The sequence below is a fragment of the Alexandromys fortis genome, unplaced genomic scaffold (assembly GCF_014885135.2).
Source record: "Alexandromys fortis isolate MF-2015 unplaced genomic scaffold, M_Fortis_MF-2015_v1.1 scaffold_20, whole genome shotgun sequence".
Taxonomy (NCBI): domain Eukaryota; kingdom Metazoa; phylum Chordata; class Mammalia; order Rodentia; family Cricetidae; genus Alexandromys; species Alexandromys fortis.
The window spans coordinates 8051648-8062118 of record NW_026067903.1 but is presented as its reverse complement, the minus strand read 5'-3'; positions in this window follow the sequence as shown (position 1 = coordinate 8062118).

The window sequence follows — 10471 nt, the reverse complement described above, 5'->3', positions numbered from 1 at the left end:
TGGAGTATTACTCAGGTAAAAAAAAAAAAAAAAAAAAAAAAAAAAAAAAAAAAAAACAATGACATGAAATTTGCAGGCAAATGGATGGAACTAGGGGGGAAAAATCATCCTGTGTGAGGTAACCCAGACCCAGAAAGACAACCAGGATACAATCCACAGTCCCAAAGAAGCTAGGTAATAAGAACGACCCTAAGAGGGTTACATGGATTTTCCTGGGTAGACTAGGGGTGGGGTGGGAGATGGAGGTGTGGTAATACGGTGATGTGAAGGATCAGGTCGGGCGGGTTGGGGCAGGATGAACAGGGAGAACAGATGTCTTGATGAGGGGGCTACTTGAGGGTTAGGGAGAAACCTGGTGTTAGGGAAATTCCACAAGGATGACCCCAGATAAGACTCCTAGCAATAGTGGAGAGGGTGCCTGAAATAGCCTTCTCCTGTAATCAATCAGATTGGTGACATCAGAGAGCATTCATCCAGTAACTGATGGAAGCAAATGCAGAGATCCACAGCCAAGACCTGGGTCAAGCTCAGGAAGTCCTGTTGAAGAAAGAGAGGAAGTAGTGTACTAACCAGGGAGGGGTCAAGGTCATGACGGGGAAACCCACAGAGACAGCTGATCTGAGCTCGTGGGAGCTCACTGACTCTGGACCGACACTTAGGGAGCCTGCATGGAACTGACCTAGGCCCTCTGTAAGTGTTTGACAGATGTGTGGCTTGGTCTGTTTGTGGGGCTCCTAGCAGTGGGATCTGGACCTGAGCTGGCTGTTGGGAACCTAGTCCCCGCGCTGGGTTACCGTTTCCAACCTTGATGCAGGGGGAGGAGCTTGGTCCTGCCTTAACTTGATGTTCCAGGCTTTATTGACTCTCATGGGAGATCTGGCTCTTTCTGAATGGAGGGGGAGTGGATGGAGGGTAGTGGAAGGGAGGGGGAGGGCAGGAATGAATGGAGGAGAAGAGGAAGGGGAACTGTGGTAGATATATAAAATAATTCTAAAAATTAATGAAAAACCAAAACATTTATTATTTTAAGCATATGACATTATCAGTGAACCACATGTGTGCCTGGTGACCTTGGGGGCAAGAAGAAGGCATCAGATCCTCTGGAGTTGGAGTTACAGGTGGTTTTGAACTGCCGTGTGGGCACTGGGAATCAAGCTCAGGTCCTCTGGAAGAGTAGCTGGTGTTCTTAACCACTGAGCCATCTCTCCACTCCCCATATCAAAGTTTAAAGCCATGACTGACACACAAGATGTCAAATCCATTTAATGAATGAGATGGCAGACATGAAGTCACCCCTTTTATCTTTGCAGGCTAGAGCTAAAAGACTCTTGCTTAGAATATTGTTTTTTACCAGATGAATTAATGTCTGGTATTTATCAGATGAATGCACACAGAGAATTTTGGAGAGTATAAATAGATGTTACAGAGAATGCAACTTGTAGGTAGACTTTCTGTCCAGACTGTGCTGGTCAGCTCTGTCCCACCAGCCTCTTCCAAATAAGCACACAGAGACTTAATTACAAATGCTCGATCAATAGCTCAGGCTTGTTACTAGCTAACTCTTATATTTTAAATTAACCCATATTCCTCATCTATGCCTTGCCACGTGGCTTAGTACTTTTTCTCAGTACAGCACGACCATCTTACTTCTCTCTGCATTTTTTTGAGACTTTTAGACTCTCCTGCCTAAACTCTACCTGTCCAGCCATTGGCCAGTCAGCTTCTTTATTAAACCAACTCAGTGTCATATATTCACACAGTATAAAGGAATATCCCATAGTTGCTGGCTGGAGGCTGGCTGGGGGAGGAGAAGAGGAGTGTCTAGGAAACTACTTCAGTTCTTCTAAGCTTTAAGTTTATTTAAGGAAAATGCTTGTAAGCATTAACTAGAGCACTGTATCCTATTTGGAAATTGAAAAATGTCCAAGAAGTAGAACGTGAGGAACATCTGGCCTCTCTGACAATTTAGTGAGTGTGTGGCAGATGTGTCTGTAATACAGCATAATTACTCTTCCACCAGAGCCAGTGCTAATCCTTCAACAGTTTCTTACCACGTTAGGCTCAGCCTCTGGGATTCTATCAGTCCCATATGAGGAGCCAATTTTGTCCGTTGGAAAGAAAGCAGGGTGACAGTCACCCACACGTGCAGGAAGACACAGACAGTTCACAGGATCACTGTCCCTTATGCCTAAGCCTAAGTTGGCATGCTAAGTCATGTTAGCTGTGAACAACGCCCACAGCAGCCTGGCACTCCCAACTGTGGGTCCCTGTACATGTTTAGTTAATTTTTAAAACTTAACTATCAGTATAAGTCCAGATATCTGGCATTCTTTCATTCTTTTTCCTTTTTTCTTACAGTGTTCAGTGACTCCCTCATAGGAGTCTGAATTACAGGCCTTAACCCGGGCACTATACAACTGGCAGTAAAGTTTATTAGCATCCTTAATTTGTGACTTTTAATGTTTTACTTAGAAAGCAGTCTCTCAAACATCTGGAGTAAAAAGGAATTAAGACCCAGAAGTTACAGGACTGAAATCGGCTTTATTTGGGGGCATGCTATCTGAGAGGCTACAGATGATCCATTTTATCGTTACCATCCAGTACACAGTACATAAGGAAGCTTTTGGTTCCCAGAGGATACCAGTGAGATAGCAACGTGGAGAAGCACTCACCTGGCAGGAAGTGGTACCCACATCTGTAAACCCAGCAGCTGGTAGGCAGAGGAAAGGGGGTTATGAGATTGAGGCCATTCTCAACTACACACTACTCCACACCAAAGCCTTGTTTCAGGTAAAGAAAAGAATGAATGAACCTGTGTGTTCCGTCTCCATCCCCACAATTTATGCATGCTCTTAATCATCCTGTTCTGGGTATGAAGGTAGATCAGTTAAAAGATGGCTGATAATTTTAAAATGGGTCTCTAGATTAACTTGGCTTCTAGTTAAGGTGAAATGGCTTGAAAAAAAATTAGGCCAAAGAAAGAAATGGCCTGGTCATAAGCTAAAATTCTGAAAATTTTGGTGATGGCAAGTTGTAAGAATTGGTTTCAGGCCCTCTCCTCTGAGTTGCTGTTAGGGCAAACACCTCTATTGTAGGGGGAAATCTGGCCTCTCTTAGTACATCCCTATACTTTTGGGTCTTTTAAAAATTGTTCATTAAACTTAATTATTGCCAACTTCATTCATGCGTGAAATGTATCGTGAATGCGTTCACACTGTTACCATCTCTTTCCCCTCCCACCCTACAGAGCCCAGTGAATGCCCCTCCTACTCACGTCTATTATTTTTTATGTGGGTCTTGTACATGTAGCAGGAGCTGCTGAGTATTCATGAGCACACCAGCTACATTTTCTAGAAGGAAGTGTAGTAGGGGACCCTCTCCATTCTTAACCTTTAAACTATCTCTTTCCCCATTTCCTGTCATGATCCCTGGTCTTGGAGGGGGCAGTATAGATGTCCTGATTAGGGCTGAGTACTCAATAGTCATTCTTTCTTAGCATTTTTGCCTAGCGACGGGTCTCTGTATTAACTATTGCAGACTGCAAAAAGAGCCGATAACAGCACTAGCCTACAGGGATAAATATAAATATTTAGACGGCAGTTAGGCTACTGTCTTAGTCAGGGTCTCTATTGCAGCAATGAAACACCATGACTACAAAGCAAGTTGGGGAGAAAAGGGTTTATTTGGCTTACACTTCAGCATTGCTGTTCATCACTGAAGGAAGTCAGGACAGACACTCCAACAGGGCAGGATACGGGAAGCAGAAGCTGATGCAGAGGCCATGGAAGGGAGCTGTTTACTAGCTTGCTCTATGTGGTTTGCTCAACCTTCCTTCTTATAGAACCAAGCCCAGGGATGGCACCATTCACCATGGGCTGGGCCCTCCCCCATTGATCACTAAATGAGAAAATTCCTTCCAGCTGATCTCAAGGAGACATTTCCTTAACTGAGGCTTAACTGATGACTCTATATAGCTTGTGTCAAGTTGACACACAAAACCACCCAGTACAGCTGCACATCTATTTAGCTTCAATTACTCTGTAGGGCCTGTGACATCCTACCCAGAGGCTTTTACCCAGGTTTACAGTAGCAAGTGTGCATTTCTTCCCACGAAGCAGGCCGCAGGAAGGAAGCAGGACACCTGATAAAAAAAAGTGGTTACCCCAGAAACGGTGGTGCCCCTTGTGCACCAGCGGGAACATCATGCCTGGAAGTAACCTGAGCACAGCAGTCCTCAGGATCCACAGCTGGGGGGGACCATCGGCACCTTTCCTAGTCCATCGGCCTGCAGGGAGGATATTCCCATCTCAGCTGTGACTTGATTCACCCGCGTGCTCTACCCCAGCTGTGTCATCTTCAGCCGCAGGGTCTTACCTCTTACCCTTTGGCAGGTAATTATGTCCCTATAACTTCAGTATGTGTGGCTAACATATAATTTTATTCTAGTTTTTATTTGTCCTTTGTTAAGCATGCGAAAACATGAAAATGAACTCTTTTTACCCTATAGCATTTTTTTTTTGCTTTGGTTTTTGGTTTTTGAGTGAAGGTATGGGAAAGGCTTTGGAGGGATTCAATTGAATGTACATCCAAATATGGAAAATTAGTGCTTTCTGTGATTTTTTAAAATATTCCAGCCTCTTCTCCTAAACAAAAGGAACTCAGCCAAATTACAAAATGGCTAAAGAATAAGCAATTTTTTTTTTCTGCTGCATCTGGCAAAATCTTACTTAATTTTCTTCTTTTGGGTCAGGAGACTTGCCAGCATAAAACAGTTACATTCGCACTGTGAAACCAGTGTCCTCTGGCAGCCTTTAAGTCTGGCACAGGCGGCATGTGAATTACAGATAGTGAAGGGAGCCCTTGGGGAAGGCATGACTTCACTGTGAAAGCTCACTAGTTCAAAGCCACTCCCGGCTAGTTCTCAGCTTGACTATTATTCTTAATATGGTTTCCTACTTTGCATGTCTTCTATGGAGTCTCAAGAGTGCCAAAACAGACCTCTGCAAATGACTCAAATCTGGAAGGAAAATAGGCTCTCCTAACCAATTCTGATTTGCCGCCATCGCATTCGGAAGGTTTTCAGATGCTAACTGCAAACACTTGCGTCCCAAATTCCTTGCATCTTTCATCGTTTTTAATGGGAGAAGAATCTGGTTTGGGTTTCTTTACTCTTTGACGGCTAACTTGCATCCAGGAGATGGAAATGGGAACCTTTATTTTCTAACTGAAGGGAGCACTGCCGTTCGAGGAGACATTACACAGCCCACTCTCCAGCGATGCCTTTCACTTTGGAGATACGCAAGAGAGAAACATCAGCCTCCGTTTGGTCCTGCAACCACCCAGAGCAGCAAATCCTCTCCGAGGCTGGCTTCACTTGAAAACCGCTCGGGACCACAGACTTGTGAGGCAAGATGTGGTCTGAGTCAATGTTATGACCCTCAATCAAATGAAGAAAGCGTTTTCATTTAGCCCATTTCCAGACTTTGGCATTATGTCTGCATATTTATTGTTTTCATCAAAGCAAAGCCTTCAATGTTTTAGCATAAGATGGCCCTGTGCATGGGCATGGGGTAGAATGATTGTGAAGTTTCCACTCCACTTTTCCTGGTAGACAGGCTTTAGTTGGCATCTGCCTCTGAAAGCATCTTTGATTAGCCATCCTGGGCTACACAAAATTGATCTAGTCTAAAAGAGTAGCAGAGTCAAGTGGTGATGGCTCACAACCTTAATCCCAGTATTTGGGAGTCCCATGCCTTTAATCCCAACACTAAGAAAGTGGAGACAGGAAGGTGTGTGGCTGGGTGGAGAGAGGAATATAAGGCGGGAGGAGAAAGGAGCTCATTACAGACTGAGGAGGCAGTCCGAGGACAGACTCATCCCTTTGGTCTGAAAATATTTTTTCCCACATTTTTCTTTTTCAAAGCAGTGATTATGGGAGGCGGGGAGGAGGTGGAAATTTTTTCAATAAATAAAATAAAATAAAATAAAAGCAGTGATTATATTTTTTTAAACTAAGATTTTATGTTTTCATAGTTCAGGGGTTCCATATTTGTTATTATCGCTTACTATGAAGGTATAGCAAACACCCTGGCTCCCTTTCCACTTCACATAGACAGTGATTCACCTGTACCTTTCTTCCCTGATTTGGCTTTATCTGTGTATCTCTGAACAACAAGTTGGGTTATTAAGGTTAACAACAGCCTTACTTTTCTGTTCATGTCTCTCTTACAGAAGATGCAAATATAACACTCTTAACCATCTCCCAAAGAGGCCCAAGGTAGTGCAGATACTTCCGTGTGGATCTATCCACACCCACACAACTTTCACTCCCTTATTCCTCTAAGCATCTGTATGACAGTGTGGAGTAGGCCCATGTCAACTGTACTCATAGCTAGGTAACACCCTATATATACAATGATGTTTTCTTTTTAAATCTTTGTTTCTACTCTAGCTAGCATCGTGTGTGTGTGTGTGTGTGTGTGTGTGTGTGTGTGTGTGTGTGTGTGTGTGTGTATGTGTTCTAGAAAGCATCCTAAGATAACTTTCAGGGATAGCTTTTCTAATTTGTTTCCAAACTTTCTTCCAGGTACTTAAATCAGCTCTTGGATGTCATCTATTATTTCTTGGGGAGTCACTCTTGGATGCACCGTGTGATTCTTTGATTTGCTTTCGCTGGCCTTCTTGGGTTTCTTTTAGACCTCTTCTGACTAGATCAAGCTTGGTAATTTCTGTCTCCCTCTGTTGACCAGCTACTTTATTTTGTTGGAACTTAGTCTCTGATAACTTCCCAACCAAAGCCATGTAGATGATAACTATTTGGGAAATGGATATTTTAAAATGTCGTGGGCTGTAAGTATAGCTCAATGTTAGAGTGCTTATCTAGTCGTAAAAGGCCTGTGATCCAATCCCAAGTAATATGCGTGCACACACACACACACACATACACACACACATATCCTTGCACTTACAGTGTAAGAGTCAAAGTTATGTTTTAAGTTTTAATTACTTATGCTTAAAAGATCCATAAAACAAACAAACAAAATGCCTCTACCCAGTAAAGTCCTTGCCAAAGGACAGATACTTCCCAAGATGCTGGACACTGTTGTTCAAAAAAGATAAGAAGTCGCATGTTTTCACTTCCTTAAACAAGTTTGGTTGACCCAACTGCACCACCTGTACTTGGTCACCTGGAAGCCAAAAGTACGTGACCTTTGAGTTTTGCCTTTATAGGCACCTAACCAGCCTTGCTTGTGGCCATTTTCTGGGAACCCCAGAATGCACCTGGCCAGAGTCTACCATCCCGGCCAGTATTTAATTAAAGCTTGCTTCAAACTTGGCTCAAAATCGTGGTAGCGATCTTAGTGACCAGTGGGATTAATAACAGCTGTTTAACAGTTTAGCCTCTTTAGAATTGGCAGTTTAAATGATTTTCCCTTGGAGCTTTTGAAGTTTTAAAAATATCCCCCTAATTGTGTTTTACCAATAGAAGTTAGCTTGGTGGAAATAAAATTACTATGTAAAACAAATGTTTCTGAAATGCATTTTTGCAAATAGAGATTGTTACCTCGATAAAATAACACACAAAATACAATACTGTAAGCAAATTTGTATTTCTAAATATGAGCAACAAAACTTGATTTTAAAATGTATGTTTCCCATCTCCATAAGTATTTTTGTTTGATGTCAACTTCTACCAAATAATAATTTGTTTTCGACACGAGAAAAAAAAAAACCTCACTATTTCCCCTCACCCCATTGATGGAAAGTAAAGTGGAAATAAACTCACATCTCCCAGTCTAACTTGAAGACTTACTTGAGAGTGTCTGTAAGCGAGCACTCTGGACACCAACGCTACCCTGGCATTCTGCAGGGAGAGATCTCCAATGAGAGAAGGGAGTCTAAAGCCCACATTCTGTGCACTGTAAGTGAAAATGGATGGCTTTGGCTTTTGCACATGTTGAGCCGTGCAGCTTCAGCTGATGTTGATTTAAAGCACACTTTATTCTTTGCACGTGGAGGAACGTGTATTACTCCAACAGGAAGGAATGACAATGCATGCCATTCCATCAGAAAACTGTCTGATGAAGGGACAGCTGGGAAGATCTGGCAGGCCTCAAATTTGGCAAAGCCCTTGTTGGCAAATTAAATATGGCAACTCAAATATTTCATCTTCAGGCAAACCTGTCTAGTGCTATAGCTGAATTTTAAGACATATTTATTTTGATTTGTGACGGTTTTGCCTGTGTTGTGGTGGTTTGAAAGAAAATGGCCTCCCAAAGGGAGTGGCCCTGATAGGAGGTGTGGCCTTTTGGGAGTAGGTGTGGCCTTGTTGGAGGAAGTGTGCTACTGTGGAGGCGGGGGCTTTGAGGTCTCATATATGCTCAAGCCACACTGAGTGAGACAGACTACTTCCTTCTGCCTGCACAAAATGTAGAATGCTCAGCTGCCTCTGCAGCACCACGTCTGCCTCATGCAGCCGTGTCCCACCATGAATGATCGTGGACTAAACCTCTGAACTGTAAGACACTCAATTAAACGTTTTCCTTTTTAAGAGTTGTTGTGGTAATGGTGCCTCTTCACAGCAATAGGAACCCTAAGACAGTGTTCTGACTGTATGTGTGTATGTATGTGTACCACAAGTATGTCTGGTGACCATGGAAGCCAGCTGGGGTACTGGATCCCCTGGAACTGGAGTTACAGACAGTTGTGAACTGCCATGGGAATGTGTGGATCAAACCCAGGTCCTCTGCAAGAGCTGCAAATTATGTTAATAGTATATTTTGATTTATCTCTGTGATATGGTTTGATCATTATTAATTTTCTAGGAATAACCACTTTATGGAAGAGTATAAAATAAATGCAGCAAATACGTTTGCTGCAATTGGGATTTTAAAATTATTTGATGAAATAATCAAGAGAATGTCTTCAACTTATTCTCCGGTGACCAATTTTTTTTAAGTTATTTAAGTGTGGCTATATGTGTATATGCATATGTATACATATATATTTCTATCATTTTAAGTGGGACATCGTACTAACACAGTACAGTAATCATTGACCTCAGCTAGCCTTCCTGTATCAGGAGGGGGACATTTCCTGCTCTGCAAGTATCATCAGTTAAAAATAAATCTGTCCTTTATCCAAATCCATAGTCCTAATCAGTAGTTAGCTAATTAGACTTGCTGACCTCAAAGGAATTTGCTATGAACAATATTTGCTGAAGGCTCAATGAAAATCAATATCCACCAACACACAGAAAGAAAGTGGACATACAAAACTCATAACACCAGTAAAAACTGTAGCATGATAGTGCTAAAGGCACACTTTAGAATTTTAGCACATCTAAAGACAAAAGCAAACTTTTGCTGCTGAACTGCTATGTCAGAGTGGATGGATACTTCTCCACCAATCTCATAAAAAAGTAAACATACACTCCCATCCGGAATATAACCAAGAGCTATGCAGTAGACTGTAATCCTGGGGGAATCTGTGGGACCCCACTGCTGTGGTTTCAGTGAAATTGACCCCCATAGGCTCATGTATTTTCATGCTTGGTCCCCAGTTGTTGAGCCGTCAGGGAAAGATGAGGAGAGCGATCTTGTTGCAGTGGATGTGACCTGTTTGAAGGAGGTGTGGCCTTGTTGGAGGAGGAAGTGTGTCATTAGGGGTGTGCTTTAGGATTTCAAAAGTCCTCTCCAGGCCCAGTGTCTGTCTCTCTCCCTCCCTCTACCTGCTGACTGTGGATCAGGTTATAGCTCTCAGCTGCAACTCCAGCACCAAGTCTGTCTGTGCCTCCACACTTCCTGCCACGACAGCAGACGACCCCTCTGAAACTATAAGCAAGGCCCCAGTTAAATGCTTTCTTTTATAAGAGTTGTCTTGGTCATGGTGTCTCTTCACAGCAATGAACAGTGACTTAGACACCCACTGACCAACAACTCTGAAGGAGGTGACCCCTACCTGGCCCTGAGTCTGTTATTTGATAGCGTCTAATGACTGAGAAAGGCATTGTCCTTCAGTTATAGAGTAGCTCCATTTAAATTCCTTCTTGTGCATGTCTATTTTAGGAAGCTTCTACAGTAGTGTTTCTGTATGACTTCTTCAAAGATCCTTAATGTTAGATCTCCCTCTTCATACTCATTCCTCTGCCCTGCCCTCCATCCCTCGGCCCATTATCACACCCCCCCCCCCCGTTCTGTTATTCCCCTTCTCCCCTCCACACTGGCTGAGCTCTGCCCTCTCTATCTTGAAATCGCTCCAATGGGGCCCTTTACTAGTTTCTGTATGACTATCACAGATACCCCAGCTTAAATACGCATGTCTAAGTATTCAAAGTTAGCATCAATATCTGAGACTGTATGTGGCATTTGTCTGAGTCTGTGTTACCTCACTCAGGATGTCAATTTCCATTCACCTGATTTTTTTTTTTTTTTTTTTTTTTTTTTTTTTTTTTTTTTTTTTTTTTTTTTGT